At 41.5% G+C, this 21,371-nt stretch overlaps 1 non-coding gene across 1 annotated transcript; it reads right to left on the bottom strand.

Annotated features, from left to right (window-relative positions):
• Nucleotides 1–6,205: 6,205 nt before the first annotated feature.
• Nucleotides 6,206–6,313, bottom strand: LOC112798929 (small nucleolar RNA R71). The gene has a single exon (XR_003200524.1). It is a non-coding gene; the product is annotated as a small nucleolar RNA R71 (small nucleolar RNA).
• Between the last annotated feature and the right edge of the window lie 15,058 nt (nt 6,314–21,371).

Raw genomic sequence — 21,371 nt, 5'->3', positions numbered from 1 at the left:
GTACGACTCAAGTGTGTGTGTGTGTGTATGTGTGTGTGTGTGTGTGTGTGTGTGTGTGTGTGTGTGTGTGTGTGTGATTAGAAGGAAATATTAAACGAGAAGTGATGAGCGTATATTTCATATGCTTTTTGGCATCATTTTCGTATAGCTTTCATTATGTTTTGTTTAAGTTTTATTATGTTTTCATAGGTTTTATTGCAAAAAATTTATTTTTGAATTCTACTTTGAGTTTGTGTGTTTTATGGTAATTTCAGGTATTTTCTGGCTGAAATTGAGGAGCTTGAGCAAAACTCTAATTCACAAGCAGAGAAAGGATAGATACTGTCAGGATCTGACCTTCGTGCACTCAAGGGAGCTTTTCTGCAGCTACAAAGGTCCAACTGGCACGCTCTCAATGGTATAGAAAGCTAACATCTAGGGCATTCCAGAAATATATAATAGTCCATACTTTGCTTTTGAAATGAAGGCCCAAAACTGGCGCTCAACGCCAGCCGCCAACCCTATTGCTGGCGTCCAGTGTCCACAAGGGAGCAGCTGGCATCCAACGCCTAGAATGGAGTCCCTAGCCAGCGCTCAACCGCCCTAAGTGGTACTAGCTCATGGGAAACACTCAAGTTCAGCCCAAACACTCACCAAGTGGGCCCCAGAAGTGAATTTTCACACTACAAGACTAGTTTATCTTATTTCTGTAATTCCTATTTAGCAGATTAGTATATATATATATATATATATATATATATATATATATATATACAAGAGTTCACCCTTGTTAGGGGACTCTTGCCCACTTTTAATTTTCCCATTGTATTTTTGAACAGCATGAGTCACTAACCTCCTAAGGTTAAGTTTAAGAGCTCTGCTGAGTTTCATGGATCAATAATATTACTATTTTCATTCAACATGTCTGATTCTAATGCAACCTCGTTCTTCATCTTATGAATTGAGGGTGACCCAAGACAATCACCCATGTTCTACATGGATTCCGTGCGATTCCTGACCCAAATAGCCTTGAACTAAAGCTAGAGATTACATTGCGGATTCCAATAGAGCATCTGAGAAACTTTGGATATGTGACATATAATCCCGTTGACTATGGGTGCATGAAGTTTCTGCGGCTATAAGGCTAGAGTCAGAGAAGCAGCACTTTCTGATCCGGAAGATCTGCCTTGTCTGTGGCACTTTGAGTAGGATTGTGTAGGGGAGTGGATAGCTTAGAGCTTCATCTTCTACTATAGTGTGAAACCTAGAGGTGGCTAGATGAGAGGGCATGAGTCATCTCAACGTGGTGGATTGTGATGAGCGGATAATTTATATGCTTTTTGGCATTGTTTTTAAGTTGTTTTTAGTAGGATCTAGCTACTTTTTAGTATATTTTTATTAGTTTTTAAGCAAAATTCACATTTCTAGACTTTACTATGAGTTTGTGTGTTTTTCTGTGATTTCAGGTATTTTCTTGCTGAAATTGAGGGACAGAGCAAAAATCTGATTCAGAGGCTGACAAAGGACTGCTGATGCTATTGGATTCGGACCTCCCTGCACTCGAAATAGAATTTTTGGAGCTACAAACACTTAAATGGCGCGCTCTCAATTGCGTTGGAAATTAGACATCCAGGGCTTTCCAGCAATATATAATAGTCCATACTTTTCTCGAGTTTTGATGACGCAAACTGGCGTTCAAATGCCAGCCTCCTGTCCTATTCTGGCGTTAAACGCCAGAAACAGGTTAGAAGCTAGAGTTAAACGCCCAAAACAGGCTGCAAACTGGCGTTTAACTCCAAGAAAAGTCTCTACACATGAAAGCGTGCTCAGCCCAAGCACACACCAAGTGGGCCCGGAAGTGGATTTCTGCCTCATTTACTTATTTCTGTAACCCTAATAACTAGTTTAGTATAAATAGAACTTTTTATTATTGTACTAGGGGTGCTGGGGACTTTTGGAACATCTTTGGATCATTTTTAGTCGTTAGACATTGGGGGCTGGCCTCACGACCATGCCTGGACCATTATCACTTATGTATTTTCAACAGTGGAGTTTCTACACACCATAGATTAAGGTGTGTAGCTCTGCTGTTCCTCGAGTATTAATGCAATTACTACTGTTTTCTATTCAATTCAAGCTTATTCTTATTCTAAGATGTTCACTCGCACTTTAACCTGATGAATGTGATGATCCGTGACACTCATCACCATTCTCACTTATGAACGCGTGCCTGACAAACACTTCTGTTCTACCTGCGAAAGCTAGAGTGTGTATCTCTTGGATTCCTGGTCCTTGCATTTGATTGCCTCTCTTGACAACAGAGTCTTCAATTCCTTGAGATCAGACTCTTTGTGGTATAAGCTAGAACCAATTGGCAGCATTCTTGAGATCCGGAATGGGATGACTGTGACGAGCTTCAAACTCATGACTGTTGGGCGTAGTGACAGACGCAAAAGGATCACTGGATCCTATTCCAACACAAGTGAGAACCGATAGATGATTAGCCCTACGTAACCCGTAGCTGGATGGTGCACGAAATTGCAATCACACTTTTGCAATCCCGCACAACTAACCAGCAAGTGCACTGGGTCGTTGATGAGCGGATAATTTGTACGCTTTTTGGCATTGTTTTTAGTATGTTTTTGGTAGTTTTAGTTGAGTTCTTAGTATATTTTTATTAGTTTTTAGTTAAAATTCACTTTTCTGGACTTTACTATGAGTTTGTGTGTTTTTCTGTGATTTCAGGTATTTTCTGGCTGAAATTGAGGGACCTGAGCAAAAATCTGATTCAGAGACTGAAAAGGACTGCAGATGCTGTTGGATTCTGACCTCCCTGCACTCGAAGTGGATTTTCTGGAGCTACAGAAGCCCAATTGGCGCGCTCTCAACGGCGTTGGAAAGTAGACATCCTGGGCTTTCCAGAAATATATGATAGTCCATACTTTGCCCAAGATTTGATGGCCCAAACCGGCGTTCAAAGTCACCCTCAGGAATTCCAGCGTTAAACGCCGGAACTGGCACCTAGATGGGAGTTAAACGCCCAAACTGGCACAAAAGCTGGCGTTTAACTCCAAGGAGAGTCTCTACACGAAAATGCTTCATTGCTCAGCCCAAGCACACACCAAGTGGGCCCGGAAGTGGATTTTTATGTCATTTACTCATCTTTGTACACCCTAGGTTACTAGTTCTCTATATATAGGACCTTTTACTATTGTATTAAAAATCTTCTGATCTTTCGAACCATTTTCTTTAGATCTTTTGATCACTTTGGGAGGCTGGCCATTCGGCCATGCCTAGACCTTGTTCTTATGTATTTTCAACGGTGGAGTTTCTACACACCATAGATTAAGGTGTGGAGCTCTGCTGTACCTCGAGTATTAATGCAATTACTATTGTTCTTCTATTCAATTCCGCTTGTTCTTTGTCCAAGATATCACTTGTTATTCAACTTGATGAATGTGATGATCCGTGACACTCATCATCATTCTCACTCATGAACAAAGTGACTGACAACCACTCTTGTTCTACAAGCATACGAGGCTCTAGTGTTTATCTCTTGGATTCCTGATACACGATGCATGGTTGATCGCCTGACAACCGAGTGCTCGCCTGACAAACGAGCCAGCCATTCCGTGAGATCAGAGTCTTCGTGGTATAGGCGAGAACTGATGGCGGCATTCAAGAGAATCCGGAAGGTCTAACCTTGTCTGTGGTATTCTGAGTAGGATTCAATGATTGAATGACTGTGACGTGCTTCAAACTCCTAGCAGGCGGGGCGTTAGTGACAGACGCAAAAGAATCGATGGATTCTATTCCGGCCTGACCGAGAACCGACAGCTGATTAGCCATATGCTGTGACAGAGCATAGGAACATTTTCACTGAGAGGATGGGAGGTAGCCACTGACAACGGTGAAACCCTTGCATAAGCTTGCCATGGAAAGGAGTAAGAAGGATTGGATGAAGACAGTAGGAAAGCAGAGAGACAGAAGGGAAGGCATCTTCATACGCTTATCTGAAGCTCTCACCAATGATATACATAAGTATCTCTATCTTTATCTTTATGCTTTATTCATCATCTATACCCATTTGAGTCTGCCTGACTAAGATTTACAAGGTGACCATAGCTTGCTTCATACCAACAATCTCCGTGGGATCGACCCTTACTCGCGTAAGGTTTATTACTTGGACGACCAAGTGCACTTGCTGGTTAGTTGTGCGAAGTTGTGTTTATGCCATGGTATTGAGCACCAAGTCTTTGGAGCCATTACTAGGGATTGTTTGAGTTGTGAAAAGTAGTGATCACAATTTCGTGCACCAAGTTTTTGGCGCCGTTGCCGGGGATTGTTTGTGTATGGACAACTGACGGTTCATCTTGTTGCTTAGATTAGGTATTTTTCTTCAGAGTTCTTAAAAATGAGTTCTAGTGTTTCATGATGATCTTTTGAAATCTGGCTGGCTGAGAATCCATGTCTAATCTTATTGGACCGAGGTTTCAATTGATCATCACAATAGCTTGTTGATTTCTATCAAACTTGCTGTTGGAGCAATGATCTGCTGAGGCTTGGCTGGCCATTGGCCATGTCTAGTGTTTTAGACCGAAGCTTTCTTTGAAAGCTTGGCTGGCTGTGAAGCCATGTCTAATTCCTGGACCGGAGTCTTAGACTAGCATTGCAATGATTCCTGGAATCAAATTGAGACTTCTGAAACCTTTATTTTCTATTTTCATATAATTTTTGAAAAAGCACAAAAAAAAATTTTCAAAATCATAAAAAAAAAACCAAAAATATTTTATGTTTCTTGTTTGAGTCTAGTGTCTAATTTTAAGTTTGGTGTCTTGCATGCCTTGTTTATTTGATCTTGGTTCTATTTTCAAGTCAATAGTACAGGGGACTGAAGATTCAGAACATGCAGCAGAGGAATTACACAGAAAAAGCTGGGCGTTCAAAACGCCCAGTGAAGAAGGACAGACTGGCATTTAAACGCCAGCCAGGGTACCTGGTTGGGAGTTTAACGCCCAAAAAGGTAGCATTTTGGGCGTTAAACGCCAGAATGGATACCATTCTGGGCGTTTAACGCCAGGATGGCACAAGAGGGAAGATTTTGTTTTCAAATCAATTTTTTTTCAAGTTTTCAAAGTTTTTCAAAATCAAATCTTTTTCAAATCAAATCTTTTCAATCAAATGCTTTCAAAATCAATTTCTTTCCTTTTTCAAAGATACTTACTAACAATTAATGATTTGATTGAACATTTCAAGTATGTTGCCTTTTCTGTTGAGAAAGGTTTAATGTTTGAATCATATCTTTTCTTGTTAGGCAAGTCATTAATTTTTAAAATCAAATCTTTTTTTTTAAAAATAGTTTTCAATCATATCTTTTTAACTTCTAATTTCAAAATCTTTTTCAAAAATTACTTGACTTTTTTTACTCTTGGTTTTCGAAAATCAATTAAAGTTTTTCAAAATGTTTTCAAACTTTTTCACTTAATTTTCGAAAATCTCTTCCCCTCTTCTCACATCCTTCTATTTATGGAGTATCACTCCTTCTTAATGCACAATTCGAACTCTATCTGATTAAGTTCGAATTTTTCTACCTCTTCCTTCTATTTTTCTTCTCCTCTGACACATCAAGGAATCTCTATACTGTGACATAGAGGATTCCACATTTTCTTGTTTTCTTCTCTTTCATATGAGCAGGAACAAAAACAAAGGCATTCTTGTTGAAGCTGACCATGAACCTGAAAGGACCCTGAAGCGAAAGCTAAGAGAAGCTAAGGCACAATTCTCTGTAGAGGACCTAACCGAATTCTTCAAAGAAGAAGACATGGCAGCCGAAAACAACAACAATGCCAACAATGCAAGGAAGGTGCTGGGTGACTTTACTGCACCTACTCCCGATTTCTATGGGAGAAGCATCTCTATCCCTGCCATTGGAGCAAACAACTTTGAGCTTAAGCCTCAATTAGTTTCTCTAATGCAACAGAATTGCAAGTTCCATGGACTTCCATTGGAAGATCCTCATCAGTTCTTAGCTGAATTCTTGCAAATCTGTGACACTGTCAAGACTAATGGGGTAGACCCTGAGGTCTATAGACTTATGCTATTCCCTTTTGCTATAAGAGACAGAGCTAGGACATGGTTGGACTCACAACCAAAAGAAAGCCTGGACTCATGGGAAAAGCTAGTCAATGCCTTCTTGGCAAAGTTCTTTCCACCTCAAAAATTGAGTAAGCTTAGAGTGGAAGTCCAAACCTTCAGACAGAAGGAAGGAGAATCCCTCTATGAAGCTTGGGAAAGATACAAACAATTAATCAGAAAATGTCCCTCTGACATGCTTTCTGAATGGAGCATCATAGGTATTTTCTATGATGGTCTCTCTGAACTATCCAAGATGTCCTTGGATAGCTCTGCTGGAGGATCTCTTCATCTGAAGAAGACGCCTACAGAAGCTTAAGAGCTAATTGAAATGGTTGCAAATAACCAATTCATGTATACTTCTGAAAGGAATCCTGTGAACAATGGGACTAATCAGAAGAAAGGAGTTCTTGAGATTGATACTCTGAATGCCATTTTGGCTCAGAACAAGATATTGACTCAACAAGTCAATTTGATTTCTCAAAGTCTGTTTGGAATGCAAAATGCACCAAGCAGTACTAAGGATGCTTCATCTGAAGAAGAAGCTTATGATCCTGAGAACCCTTCAATGGAAGAGGTGAATTACCTAGGAGAACCCTATGGAAACACCTATAATTCTTCATGGAGAAATCACCCAAATCTCTCATGGAAGAATCAAGAGAGACCTCAACAAGGTTTCAACAACAATAATGGTGGAAGAAACAGGTTTAGCAATGGCAAGCCTTTTCCATCATCTTCTCAGCAACAGACAGAGAATTCTAAGCAGAACCCCTCTGACTTAGCAACCATGGTCCCTGATCTAATCAAAACCACTCAAAGTTTCATGACTGAAACAAGGTCCTCCATTAGGAATTTGGAGGCACAAGTGGGACAGCTGAGCAAGAAAGTTACTGAACTCCCTCCAAGTACTCTTCCAAGCAACACAGAAGAAAATCCAAAAGGAGAGTGCAAGGCCATTAACATGGCCGAATTTGGAGAGGAAGGAGAGGCAGTGAACGCCATTGAGGAAGACCTCAATGGGCGTGCACTGACCTCCACTGAGTTCCCCAATGAGGAACCATGGGAATCTGAGGCTCAAAATGAGACCATAGAGATTCCATTGGACTTACTTCTGCCTTTCATGAGCTCTGATGAGTATTCTTCCTCTGAAGAGGATGAGTATGTCACTGAAGAGCAAGTTGCTAAATACCTTGGAGTAATCATGAAGCTAAATGACAAGTTATTTGGAAATGAGACTTGGGAGAACAAACCTCCTTTGCTCACCAAAGAACTGGATGACTTGTCTAGGCAGAAATTACCTCAAAAGAAACAAGATCCTGGGAAGTTTTCCATACCTTGTACCATAGGCACCATGACCTTCAAGAAGGCTCTGTGTGACTTAGGGTCAAGTGTAAACCTCATGCCTCTCTCTGTAATGGAAAAGCTAGGGATCTATGAGGTGCAAGCTGCAAGAATCTCACTAGAGATGGCAGACAATTCAAGAAAACAAGCTTATGGACTTGTAGAGGATGTTTTGGTGAAGATTGAAGGCCATTACATCCCTACTGATTTCATAGTCCTAGAGACTGGGAAGTGCATGGATGAAAACATCATCCTTGGCAGACCCTTCCTAGCCACAGCAAAGGCTGTGATTGATGTTGATAGAGGCGAACTGTTCATTCAAGTGAATGAAGAATCCTTTGTGTTTAAGGCTCAAGGATATCCCTTTGTCACCATGGAGAGGAAGCATGAAGAGCTTCTCTCAAATCAGAGTCAAACAGAGCCCCCAAAGTCAAACTCTAAGTTTGGTGTTGGGAGGCCACAACCAAACTCTAAGTTTGGTGTTGAACCCCCACATTCAAACTCTAAGTTTGGTGTAGGGAGGTTCCAACATTGCTCTGAGTATCTGTGAGGCTCCATGAGAGCCCTCTGTCAAGCTACTGACATTAAAGAAGCGCTTGTTGGGAGGCAACCCAATGTTATATTTTATCTATTTTCTTTTGTTATTTTATTTTATTTTGTAGGTTGATGATCATGAGAAGTCACAAAATCAATTGAAAAAGCAAAAACAGAATGAAAAACAGGAAGAAAAATGGCATACCCTGGAGGAAGATGTTGCTGGCGTTTAAACGCCAGTGAGGTTAGCAGTTGGGCGTTTAACGCCCAGTCTGGCACCATTCTGGGCGTTTAACGCCAGAAAGGGGCACCAGACTGGCGTTAAACGCCAGAAATGGGCAAGAACCTGGCGTTAAATGCCAGAAATGGGCACCAGCCCGGCGTTTAACGCCAGAAATGGCTCAAAACGTGATTTTGAATGCCATTTGGTGCAGGGATGACTTTTCCTTGACACCACAGGATCTGTGGACCCCACAGTATCCCCACCAACCCCACCTACCTCACCATTCAAATTCAAACCACTTTCCCTCTCAAACCCACCCATACATGACCGAACCATGAGCCCCCCTTTTCCTATATAAACCTTTCTTCACCCCTTCATTTTCACACAACCTAAACACCACTTCTCCCCCTCTTTGGCCGAACACAAAGCCATTCCCTTCTTCCTCATTTCTTCTTCTTCTACTCTCTTCTTTCTTCTTTTGCTCGAGGACGAGCAAACATTTTAAGTTTGGTGTGGTAAAAGCGTTGCTTTTTCGTTTTTCCATAACCATTTATGGCATCCAAGGCCGGAGAAACCTCTAGAAAGAGGAAAGGGAAGGCAAAAGCTTCCACCTCCGAGTCATGGGAGATGGATAGATTCATCTCAAGGGTGCATCAAGACCACCTCTATGAAGTTGTGGCCTTGAAAAAGGTGATCCCCGAGGTCCCCTTTTCACTCAAAAAGGGTGAATATCCGGAGATCCGACATGAGATCCGAAGAAGAGGTTGGGAAGTGCTCACCAATCCCATTCAACAAGTCAGAATCTTGATGGTTCAAGAGTTCTATGCCAATGCATGGATCACCAAGAACCATGATCAAAGTGTGAACCCGGATCCAAAGAATTATCTTACTATGGTTCGGGGGAAATACTTGGATTTTAGTCCGGAAAATGTAAGGTTAGCATTCAACTTGCCTATGATGCAAGGAGATGAGCATCCTTACACAAGAAGGGTCAACTTTGATCAAAGGTTGGACCAAGTCCTCACTGACATTTGTGAAGAGGGCGCCCAATGGAAGAGAGATTCAAGAGGGAAGCCGGTTCAATTGAGAAGGCATGACCTCAAACCCGTGGCTAGAGGATGGTTGGAGTTTATCCAACGCTCAATCATTCGCACTAGCAACCGGTCCGAAGTTACTCTAGACCGGGCCATCATGATTCATAGCATCATGATTGGAGAAGAAGTGGAAGTTCATGAGGTTATAGCCCAAGAACTCTATAGGGTGGCGGACAAGTCCTCCACCTTGGCAAGGTTAGCCTTTCCTCACCTCATTTGTCACCTCTGTTATTCAGTGGGAGTTGACATAGAGGGAGACATCCCCATTGATGAGGATAAGCCCATTACCAAGAAAAGGATGGAGCAAACAAGAGACCCCTCTCATCATGAGATCCCTGAGATGCCTCAAGGGATGCACTTTCCTCCACAAGACTATTGGGAGCAAATTAACACCTCCCTAGGAGAGTTGAGTTCCAACATGGGACAACTAAGGGTGGAGCACCAAGAACACTCCATTCTCCTCCATGAAATTAGAGAAGATCAAAGAATCATGAGAGAGGAGCAACAAAAGACAAGGAAGAGACATTGAGGAGCTCAAGCACTCCATAAAACCTTCAAGAGGAAGAACAAGCCGCCATCACTAAGGTGGACCCGTTCTTTAATCTCCTTGTTCTTTATTTTCTTGTTTTTCGAATTTTAGTGCTTATGTTTATCTATGTTTGTGTCTTATGATCATTAGTATCTTAGTGTCTATGCCTTAAAGTTATGAATGTCCTATGAATCCATCACCTTTCTTAAATAAACATTGTTCTTAAATTGAAAAAGATAAGAATTGCATGAATTTTGAATTTTATAACAGTTTAATTATTTTGATGTGGTGGCAACACTTTTGTTTTCTGAATGTATGCTTAAACAGTGCATATGTCTTTTGAATTTGTGGTTCATGAATGTTGGCTCTTGAAAGAATGATGAAAAAGGAGACATGTTACTGAGGATCTGAAAAATCATAAAAATGATTCTTGAAGCAAGAAAAAGTAGTGAATATAAAAAAAAAGAGAAAGAGAGGCGAAAAAAAAACGAAAAAGAAAGAGAAAAAGAAAGAAAAAGAAAGAAATAAAGTTGTGATCCAAGGCAAAAAGAGTGTGCTTAAGAACCCTGGACACCTCTAATTGGGGACTTTAGCAAAGCTGAGTCACAATCTGAAAAGGTTCACCCAATTATGTGTCTGTGGCATGTATGTATCCGGTGGTAATACTGGAAGACAGAGTGCTTTGGGCCACGGCCAAGACTCAATAAGTAGCTGTGTTCAAGAATCATCATACTTAACTAGGAGAATCAATAACACTATCTGGATTCTGAGTTCCTAAAGAAGCCAATCATTCTAAATTTCAAAGGATAGAGTGAGATGCCAAAACTGTTCAGAGGCAAAAAGCTAAAAGCCCCGCTCATCTAATTAATACTGATCTTCATACTAATTTAATCTTATTTGATCTTCAGTTGCTTGGGGACAAGCAACAATTTAAGTTTGGTGTTGTGATGAGCGGATAATTTGTACGCTTTTTGGCATTGTTTTTAGTATGTTTTTGGTAGTTTTAGTTGAGTTCTTAGTATATTTTTATTAGTTTTTAGTTAAAATTCACTTTTCTGGACTTTACTATGATTTTGTGTGTTTTTCTGTGATTTCAGGTATTTTCTGGCTGAAATTGAGGGACCTGAGCAAAAATCTGATTCAGAGACTGAAAAGGACTGCAGATGCTGTTGGATTCTGACCTCCCTGCACTCGAAGTGAATTTTCTGGAGCTACAGAAGCCCAATTGGCGCGCTCTCAACGGCGTTGGAAAGTAGACATCCTGGGCTTTCAATAAATATATGATAGTTCATACTTTGCCCAAGATTTGATGGCCCAAACCGGCGTTCAAAGTCACCCTCAGGAATTCCAGCGTTAAACGCCGGAACTGGCACCTAGATGGGAGTTAAACGCCCAAACTGGCACAAAAGCTGGCGTTTAACTCCAAGGAGAGTCTCTACACGAAAATGCTTCATTGCTCAGCCGAAGCACACACCAAGTGGGCCCGGAAGTGGATTTTTATGTCATTTACTCATCTTTGTACACCCTAGGTTACTAGTTCTCTAATATAGGACCTTTTACTATTGTATTAAAAATCTTCTGATCTTTGGAACCTTTTTCTTAGATCTTTTGATCACTTTGGGAGGCTGGCCATTCGGCCATGCCTAGACCTTGTTCTTATGTATTTTCAACGGTGGAGTTTCTACACACCATAGATTAAGGTGTGGAGCTCTGCTGTACCTCGATTATTAATGCAATTACTATTGTTCTTCTATTCAATTCCGCTTGTTCTTTGTCCAAGATATCACTTGTTATTCAACTTGATGAATGTGATGATCCGTGACACTCATCATCATTCTCACTCATGAACAAAGTGACTGACAACCACTCTTGTTCTACAAGCATACGAGGCTCTAGTGTTTATCTCTTGGATTCCTGATACACGATGCATGGTTGATCGCCTGACAACCGAGTGCTCGCCTGACAAACGAGCCAGCCATTCCGTGAGATCAGAGTCTTCGTGGTATAGGCGAGAACTGATGGCGGCATTCAAGAGAATCCGGAAGGTCTAACCTTGTCTGTGGTATTCTGAGTAGGATTCAATGATTGAATGACTGTGACGTGCTTCAAACTCCTAGCAGGCGGGGCGTTAGTGACAGACGCAAAAGAATCGATGGATTCTATTCCGGCCTGACCGAGAACCGACAGCTGATTAGCCATATGCTGTGACAGAGCATAGGAACATTTTCACTGAGAGGATGGGAGGTAGCCACTGACAACGGTGAAACCCTTGCATAAGCTTGCCATGGAAAGGAGTAAGAAGGATTGGATGAAGACAGTAGGAAAGCAGAGAGACAGAAGGGAAGGCATCTTCATACGCTTATCTGAAGCTCTCACCAATGATATACATAAGTATCTCTATCTTTATCTTTATGCTTTATTCATCATCTATACCCATTTGAGTCTGCCTGACTAAGATTTACAAGGTGACCATAGCTTGCTTCATACCAACAATCTCCGTGGGATCGACCCTTACTCGCGTAAGGTTTATTACTTGGATGACCCAGTGCACTTGCTGGTTAGTTGTGCGAAGTTGTGTTTATGCCATGGTATTGAGCACCAAGTCTTTGGAGCCATTACTAGGGATTGTTTGAGTTGTGAAAAGTAGTGATCACAATTTCGTGCACCAGTCGTCCAAGTAATACCTTACGTGAGTAAGGGTCGATCCCACGGAGATTGTCGGCTTGAAGCAAGCTATGGTTATCTTGTAAATCTTAGTCAGGATATCAGAAATTATCAGGATTAATTGTGAAAAGCAAAAGAACATGAAATAAGTACTTGTTATGCAGTAATGGAGAATAGGTTGAGGCTTTGGAGATGCTCCATCTTCTGAATCTCTGCTTTCCTACTGTCTTCTTCATCAAACACGCAAGTCTCCTTCCATGGCAAGCTGTATGTAGGGTTTCACCGTTGTCAGTGGCTACCTCCCATCCTCTCAGTGGAAAGGTTCAACGCACCCTGTCACGGCACGGCTATCCATCTGTCGGTTCTCGGTCAGGCCGGAATAGAATCCAGTGATTCTTTTGCGTCTGTCACTAACGCCCCGCCTGCTAGGAGTTTGAAGCACGTCACAGTCATTCAATCATTGAATCCTACTCAGAATACCACAGACAAGGTTTAGACCTTCCGGATTCTCTTGAATGCCGTCATCAGTCCTAGCTTATACCACGAAGATTCCGATTAAAGAATCCAAGAGATATCTACTTAATCTAAAATAGAATGGAGGTGGTTGTCAGGCACACGTTCATAGTTGAGAATGATGATGAGTGTCACAGATCATCACATTCATCCGGGTTAAGAGCAAGTGATATCTTAGAATGGAAGCAAGCATGATTGAATAAGAAACAGTAGTAATTGCATTAATCCATCAAGACACAGCAGAGCTCCTCACCCCCAACCATGGGGTTTAGAGACTCATGCCGTGGAAGGTACACAAAGAAACGTGTAAAAGTGTCATGAGGTACAGATACAATGTCAAAAGATCCTATTAATAGTAAACTAGTAACCTAAGGTTTTACAGAAATGAGTAAATGACAGAAAAATCCACTTCCGGGCCCACTTGGTGTGTGCTTGGGCTGAGCATTGAAGCTTTCATGTGTAGAGACCTTTTCTGGAGTTAAACGCCAGCTTTCATGCCAGTTTGGGCGTTTAACTCCAAGTTTTATGCCAGTTCCAGCGTTAAACGCTGGAAATTCTGAGGCTGATTTGCCACGCCGGTTTGGGCCATCAAATCTCGGGCAAAGTATGGACTATTATACATTGCTGGAAAGCCCAGGATGTCTACTTTCCAATGCCGTTGAGAACGCGTCAATTAAACTTCTGTAGCTCCATAAAATCCACTTCGAGTGCAGGGAGGTCAGAATCCAACAGCATCTGTAGTCCTTTTCAGTCTCTGAATCAGATTTTTGCTCAGGACCCTCAATTTCAGCCAGAAAATACCTGAAATCACAGAAAAACACACAAACTCCTAGTAAAGTCCAGAAAAGTGAATTTTAACTAAAAACTAATAAAAATATACTAAAAACTAACTAAATCATACTAAAAACATACTAAAAATAATGCCAAAAAGCGTATAAATTATCCGCTCATCACAACACCAAACTTAAATTGTTGCTTGTCCCCAAGCAACTGAAAATCAAAATAGAATAAAAAGAAGAGAATATACTATAGACTCCAAAATATCAAAGAAACATAGTTCCAATTAGATGAGCGGGACTAGTAGCTTTTTGCCTCCGAATAGTTTTGGCATCTCACTTTATCCTTTGAAGTTCAGAATGATTGGCATCTATAAGAACTCAGAACTCAGATGGTGTTATTGATTCTCCTAGTTAAGTATAATGATTCTTGAACATAGCTAGTGTATGAGTCTTGGCTGTGGCCCAAAGCACTCTGTCTTCTAGTATTACCACCGGATACATACATGCCACAGACACATAATTGGGTGAACCTTTTTAGATTGTGACTCAGCTTTGCTAGAGTCCCCAATTAGAGGTGTCCAGGGTTCTTAAGCACACTCTTTTTTGCCTTGGTTCACAACCTTAGAATTTTTTTTTCTTTTTTTTTCGAAATTTTTTTTTGTATTCACTGCTTTTTCTTGCTTCAAGAATCAATTTGATGATTTTTCAGATCCTCAATAACAGTTCTCTTTTTCCTCATTCTTTCAAGTGCCAACAATTTTTAACATTCTCAAAACAACAAATTCAAAAGACATATGCACTGTTCAAGCATTCATTCAGAAAACAAAAAGTATTGTCACCACATCAAACTAATTCAACTAGTTTCAAGGATAAATTTCGAAATCCTGTACATCTTGTTTTTTTGTGATTAAAGCATTTTTTTTATTTAAGAGAGGTGATGGATTCATAGGACATTCATAACTTTAAGGCATAATCTTTAAATTTTATTAATTATGAATTAAGAACAAGACTCAAAAATAGATATAAAGTGAAACTAAGAAAATAGAAGACAAAAATTTAAACTAGGCTCCTAATGATAGAGGTTTTCACAGAGTTAGGACTCAACAACCTTGATTTTGAGAAGTGGATGCTCCCTCAGCTTGAGAGGAGAGCTTTTGGCGTTTCAGCTCTTGGAGTTCACGCCCCTGCTTCTCTTGCTCCTTCAGCAATTCGCAGAGCATGCAGTTCTGATTCTGCTATTCTTCTTTAAGTTGCTCCATAGTTTCTTGCAACTTGGTGATAGATGCTTCTAGGCTGGCCCAGTAGCCAATTTCAGGAAATTCAGGGAGGAACTCATGCGCCCTCCTTTTGATAGAGTTGTCTTGTGTCTGCCCTTCCATTGACTTCTTGGTGATTGGATGTTCAATGGGTATGAACTCATCTACTCCCATCTTTACCCCAGCCTCTTTACAAAGCAAAGAGATCAAGCTTGGGTAAGCCAGTTTGGCTTCAGTGGAATTCTTATTTGCAATTGTGTAGATCTCACAAGCAATCACATGATGAACCTCCACTTCTTTTCCAAGCATAATGCAATGAATCATCAATGCTCTCTTGATAGTGACCTCATAACGGTTGCTAGTGGGCAATATGGAACGCCCAATAAAGTCTAGCCAACCTCTTGCAATTGGTTTGAGGTCTCCCCTCTTGAGTTGGTTTGGGACACCCTTAGAATTGGTTATCCACTTAGTTCCAGGGAGGCATATGTCCTCTAGAACTTGATCCAACCCTTTATCTGCTCTCACCATTCTCCTATTAAAGGAGTCAGGATCATCTTGTAGTTGAGGTAACTTGAAGATTTCTCTTATTTTGTCCAGATGGAAGTACATAACTTTCCCTCTGACCATGGTTCTGTAGGTATGGTAAACGGTTCCAGTCATTCTCTGCTTATCTGTTAGCCACAGATTTGAGTAGAATTCCTGAACCATGTTCCTTCCAACCTTTATCTCAGGATTGGTTAGAACTTCCCATCCTCTGTTTCAAATTTGCTCTTGGATCGCCGGATATTCATCTTCTTTCAGATCAAATTTTACTTCCGGGATCACTGACCTCAGACCCATTATTTTGTGATAATGGTCTTCATGTTCTTTGGTTAAGAACTTCTCTTGATTCCAAAGATTCTTTGGATTATTCTCTTTCTTTCCTCTTAAATTGGTTTGTTTTCCCTTAGGAGCCATGATATTGATGAATCTTGGCTTTAGTGATCACGGAAAAGCACACCAAACTTAGAGGTTTGCTTGTCCTCAAGCAAAAGAAAGGAAGGAGGAGAGAGAGGGGAAGAGCAAATTCGAATGGTGTGGGGGAATGGTGAGGCTGAACGTGTTCTTATAAGGGGGGGGGGAGAGATTTCGAAAAAATTGAAAAGAGATTTGAGAAGATATGGAGAGGATTTGAGAAAAGGGTGAGTTTTTGAATGAGATTTAGAATTGATTTGAGATAGATGTGAAGAATGTCTTTGATTTTTTTTTTTGAAGATTTGAAAGTGAATGATGAAAGGTTGAAGTGTATTTATGTAGAAGAGTATGGGTAAGAAAAGGAAAGTTTGAAAAAATTTGATTTGAAAACAAAATTGTGGTCACCCCACCTTTCTGGCGTTAAACGCCCAGAATGGCACCCATTCTGGCGTTTAACGCCCATTTGTTGCCCCTTTTGGGCGTTTAACGCCCAGCCAGGTGCCCTGGCTGGCGTTAAACGCCAGAATTCCTTTATCACTGGGCGTTTTTCTAAACGCCCAGGATGCTGCACACCTGGCGTTAAACGCCCAGAATGGTGCCCACTCTGGCGTTTAACGCCCAGCAAGCTCTTTTTCTCTGCTTTTTGAGCTGAATCCTTCTGTAACTCTGTGAATTCCTTCATTTTTGGTACTTGCCTCTGTAAGAACAAATCATATAACCTCCTAATGACTAGGTTGCCTCTCAGCAAGCGCTTCTTTACTGTCTTTAGCTGGACCTTCACTGAAAATCACTCAAGTCTCAGTTTTGAGCATTCCTGCTCAAAATTGCTTTCAAGATAATGCTTGATTCTCTGTCCATTAACAATGAACTTTTTGTCAGAATCAATATCCTGAAGCTCAACATATCCATATGGTGACACTCCTGTGATCACATATGGACCCCTCCACCGGGATTTGAGTTTTCCTGGAAACAATTTGAGCTTAGAGTTGAAGAGCAGAACTTTTTGTCTTGGCTCAAAGACTCTGGTTGACAATTTCTTGTCATGCCACTTCTTTGCCTTTTCCTTATAAATTTTTGCATTTTCAAAGGCATTGAGTCTGAACTCCTCTAGCTCATTTAACTGGAGCAATCTTTTTTCACCAGCCAACTGAGCATCCATGTTTAGGAATCTGGTTGCCCAGTAGGCTTTATGTTCCAGTTCCACGGGCAGATGACAGGCCTTCCCATACACCAGTTGGTATGGAGAGGTTCCTATAGGAGTCTTGAATGCTGTTCTGTATGCCCACAGAGCATCATCCAAGCTCTTTGCTCAATCCTTTCTTCGGGCTATCACAGTCCATTCTAGGATTCTTTTTAGCTCTCTGTTAGAGACTTCAGCTTGCCCATTTGTCTGTGGATGATACGGAGTTTCCACTTTGTGGCTAATTCCATATCTGACCATAGCAGAGTACAGCTGTCTATTGCAGAAATGAGTGCCCCCATCACTGATTAGTACTCTGGGAACACCAAACCTGCTGAAGATGTGTTTCTGGAGGAATTTCAGCACGGTCTTGGTATCATTAGTGGGTGTAGCAATTGCTTCTACCCACTTAGATACATAGTCCACTGCCACCAGAATGTAAGTGTTTGAGTATGATGGTGGGAATGGACCCATGAAGTCAATTCCCCATACATCAAACAATTCTATCTCTAATATCCCTTGTTGAGGCATGGCATATCCGTGAGGCAAGTTACCAGCTCTTGGGCAACTGTCACAGTTACGCACAAACTCTCGGGAATCTTTATAGAGAGTAGGCCAGTAGAAGCCACATTAGAGGACTTTAGTGGCTGTTCGCTCACTTCCAAAATGTCCTCCATACTGTGATCCATGGCAATGCCATAGGATCCTTTGTGCTTCTTCTCTGGGTACACATCTGCGGATCATTCCGTCTGCACATCTCTTAAAGAGATATGGCTCATCCCACAGGTAGTACTTGGCATCTGAGATTAATTTCTTTCTTTGCACTCTGCTGTACTCCTGGGGTATGAACCTCACAGCTTTATAGTTTGCAATATCTGCAAACCATGGAGCTTTCTGAATGGCAAAGAGTTGCTCATCTGGGAAAGTCTCAGAGATCTCAGTAGAAGGGAGGGATGTCCCAACTACTGGTTCTATTCAGGACAGATGATCAGCTACTTGGTTCTCTGTCCCTTTTCTGTCTCTTATTTCTATATCAAACTCTTGCAGAAGCAACACCCATCTTATTAGCCTGGGTTTTGAATCCTGCTTTGTGAGTAAGTATTTAAGAGCAGCATGGTCAGTGTACACAACCACTTTGGATCCCACTAGATAGGATCTAAACTTGTCAATGGCATAGACCACTGCAAGTAGCTCTTTTTCTGTGGTTGTGTAGTTCTTCTGTGCGTCATTTAGAACACGGCTGGCATAATAAATGACGTGCAAAAGCTTGTTATGCCTCTGTCCCAGCACTGCACCAATGGCATGGTCACTGGCATCACACATTAGTTCAAATGGCAATGTCCAATCTGGTGCAGAGATGACTGGTGCTGTGACCAGCTTAGCTTTCAGGGTCTCAAATGCCTGCAGACACTGTGTGTCAAACACAAATGGTGTGTCAACAGCTAGCAGGTTACTCAAAGGTTTTGCAATTTTCGAAAAATCCTTTATAAACCTTCTGTAGAATCCTGCATGCCCCAGAAAGCTTCTGATTGCCTTAACATTGGCAGGTGGTGGTAATTTTTCAAATACCTCTACCTTTGCCTTATCCACCTCTATTCCCCTGCTTGAAATTTTGTGCCCAAGGACAATTCCTTCAGTCACCATAAAGTGACATTTCTCCCAGTTTAAAACCAGGTTAGTCTCTTGGCACCTTTTCAGGACAAGTGCTAGGTGATTAAGACAGGAGCTGAATGAGTCTCCATATACTGAGAAGTCATCCATGAAGACTTCCAGAAATTTCTCTACCATATCTGAGAAGATAGAGAGCATGCACCTCTGAAAGGTTGCAGGTGCATTGCACAGACCAAAAGGCATCCTTCTGTAGGCAAACACGCCAGAAGGGCAAGTAAATGCTGTTTTCTCTTGGTCCTGAGGATCTACTGCAATTTGGTTGTAGCCTGAATAGCCATCCAAAAAGCAGTAATAATCATGACCAGCTAGTCTTTCTAGCATTTGGTCTATGAATGGTAAAGGAAAATGATCCTTTCTGGTGGCTGTATTGAGCCTTCTGTAGTCAATACACATACGCCACCCTGTGACTGTTCTTGTAGGAACCAGTTCATTTTTTTCATTATGAACCACTGTCATTCCTCCCTTTTTGGGGACAACTTGGACAGGGCTCACCCAGGGGCTATCAGAAATAGGATAAATAATCCCAGCCTCCAGTAATTTAGTGACCTCTTTCTGCACCACCTCCTTCATGGCTGGATTTAGCCTCCTCTGTGGTTAGACCACTGGTTTGGCATTATCCTCCAATAGGATCTTGTGCATGCATCTAGCTGGGCTAATGCCCTTAAGATCACTTATGGACCACCCAAGAGCTGTCTTGTGTGTCCTCAGCACTTGAATCAGTGCTTCCTCTTCCTGTGGATTTAAAGCAGAGCTTATAATCACTGGAAAAGTTTCACCCTCTCCCAGAAATGCATATTTCAGGGATGGTGGTAGTGGTTTGAGTTCAGGTTTGGGAGGTTTATCCTTCTCCTGAGGAATTTTCGAAAATTCCTTTGTTTCCTGTGGTTCTTCTTGATCAGGCTGAGCATCCTTGAAGATGTCTTCAAGCTCTGATTCTAGGCTTTCAGTCATATTGATCTCTTCCACCAAAGAGTCAATAATGTCAGCGCCCATGCAGTCATTTGGTGTGTCTGGATGCTGCATAGCTTTTACAGCATTCAACTTGAACTCATCCTCATTGACTCTCAGGGTTACTTCCCCTTTTTGTACATAAATGAGAGTCCGTCTAGTTGCTAGGAAAGGCCTTCCTAGGATGAGAGTTGCACACTTGTGCTCCTCCATTTCCAGCACCACAAAGTCAGTTGGAAAGGCAAATGGCCCAACCTTGACAATCATATCCTCTATTATGCCTGATGGATGTTTAATGGAGCCATCAGCAAGTTGGAGGCATATCCTGGTTGGTTTGACTTCTCCAGTCAACCCAAGCTTTCTGATAGTGGATGCAGGTATTAGATTGATGCTTGCTCCAAGATCACATAGGGCTGTCTTGGTGCAAGCACCTTCTAATGTGCATGGTATCATAAAGCTTCCAGGATCTTGAAGCTTTTCTGGTAAGCTTTTCAGAATGACTACACTGCATTCTTCAGTGAGAAACAATTTTTCAGTTTCTCTCCAATCCTTCTTATGACTTAAGATCTCTTTCATGAACTTAGCATAAGAAGGTATTTGCTCAAGTGCCTCTGCAAACGGAATCTTTATTTCAAGAGTCCTTAGATAGTCTGCAAAGCGGGCAAATTGCTTATCCTGCTCCGCTTGGCGGAGTTTCTGAGGATAAGGCATCTTGGCTTTATAGTCTTCAACCTTAGATGCTGCAGGTTTATTCCTTACAGAAGTGGTTGAAGAGGCCTTGTTGGAGGGATTACTGTCAGCACTCTCAAGTGTCTGATCTTCCCTTGGCGTTTGAACGCCAGGATTGGGTGGAAAATGGGCGTTTAACGCCAACTTTTCCCCCTTTTCTGGCGTTTGAACACCAGAACTGGGCAGGGAATGGGCGTTTAACGCCAGCTTTCCCTCCCTTTCTGGCGTTTGAACGCCAATAACATTCCTCTCTGGGCTCTTACTGTCCTCAGAGGGATTTTGGACAGTGGTTTGGTTATCCTCTGTCAATTGTTCCTTGTTTGGCTTTTTGCTCTTTTGAGCAGTGTTATTCAGTGTCTTCCCACTCCTCAGTTGAACTGCTTGACATCCCTCTGTTATCTGTTTAGATATTTGCTGTTTTGCTTGATTCAACTACAGTTCTATGTTCTTGTTAGCAACCTTAGTATCATGGAGCATTTCTTTAAATTCTGCTAACTGTTCTGTCATCAGGAGCAATTGTTGATTAAGCTCATTCATCTGTTCTTGAGGATTAGGATCAGTGACTACTGCCATGACTTCCTCTTGTGGAGAGAACTCATTGCTAGAATATAAGTATTGGTTTCTAGCAACAGTGTCTATAAGCTCTTGAGCTTCTTTAATTGTCTTCCTCATGTGTATAGATCCACCAGCTGAGTGGTCTAAAGACATCTGAGCTTTTTCTGTAAGCCCATAGTAGAAGATGTCTAACTGTACCCACTCTGAAAACATTTCAGAGGGGCATTTTCTAAGCATACCTCTATACCTCTCCCAGGCATTATAAAGGGATTCATTATCCTCTTGTTTAA

The sequence above is a fragment of the Arachis hypogaea genome, chromosome 4 (assembly GCF_003086295.3).
Source record: "Arachis hypogaea cultivar Tifrunner chromosome 4, arahy.Tifrunner.gnm2.J5K5, whole genome shotgun sequence".
In the NCBI taxonomy this organism is placed as follows: domain Eukaryota; kingdom Viridiplantae; phylum Streptophyta; class Magnoliopsida; order Fabales; family Fabaceae; genus Arachis; species Arachis hypogaea.
The sequence above is the reverse complement of the archived record's forward strand: the minus strand, read 5'-3'. Positions and strand labels throughout refer to the sequence as shown.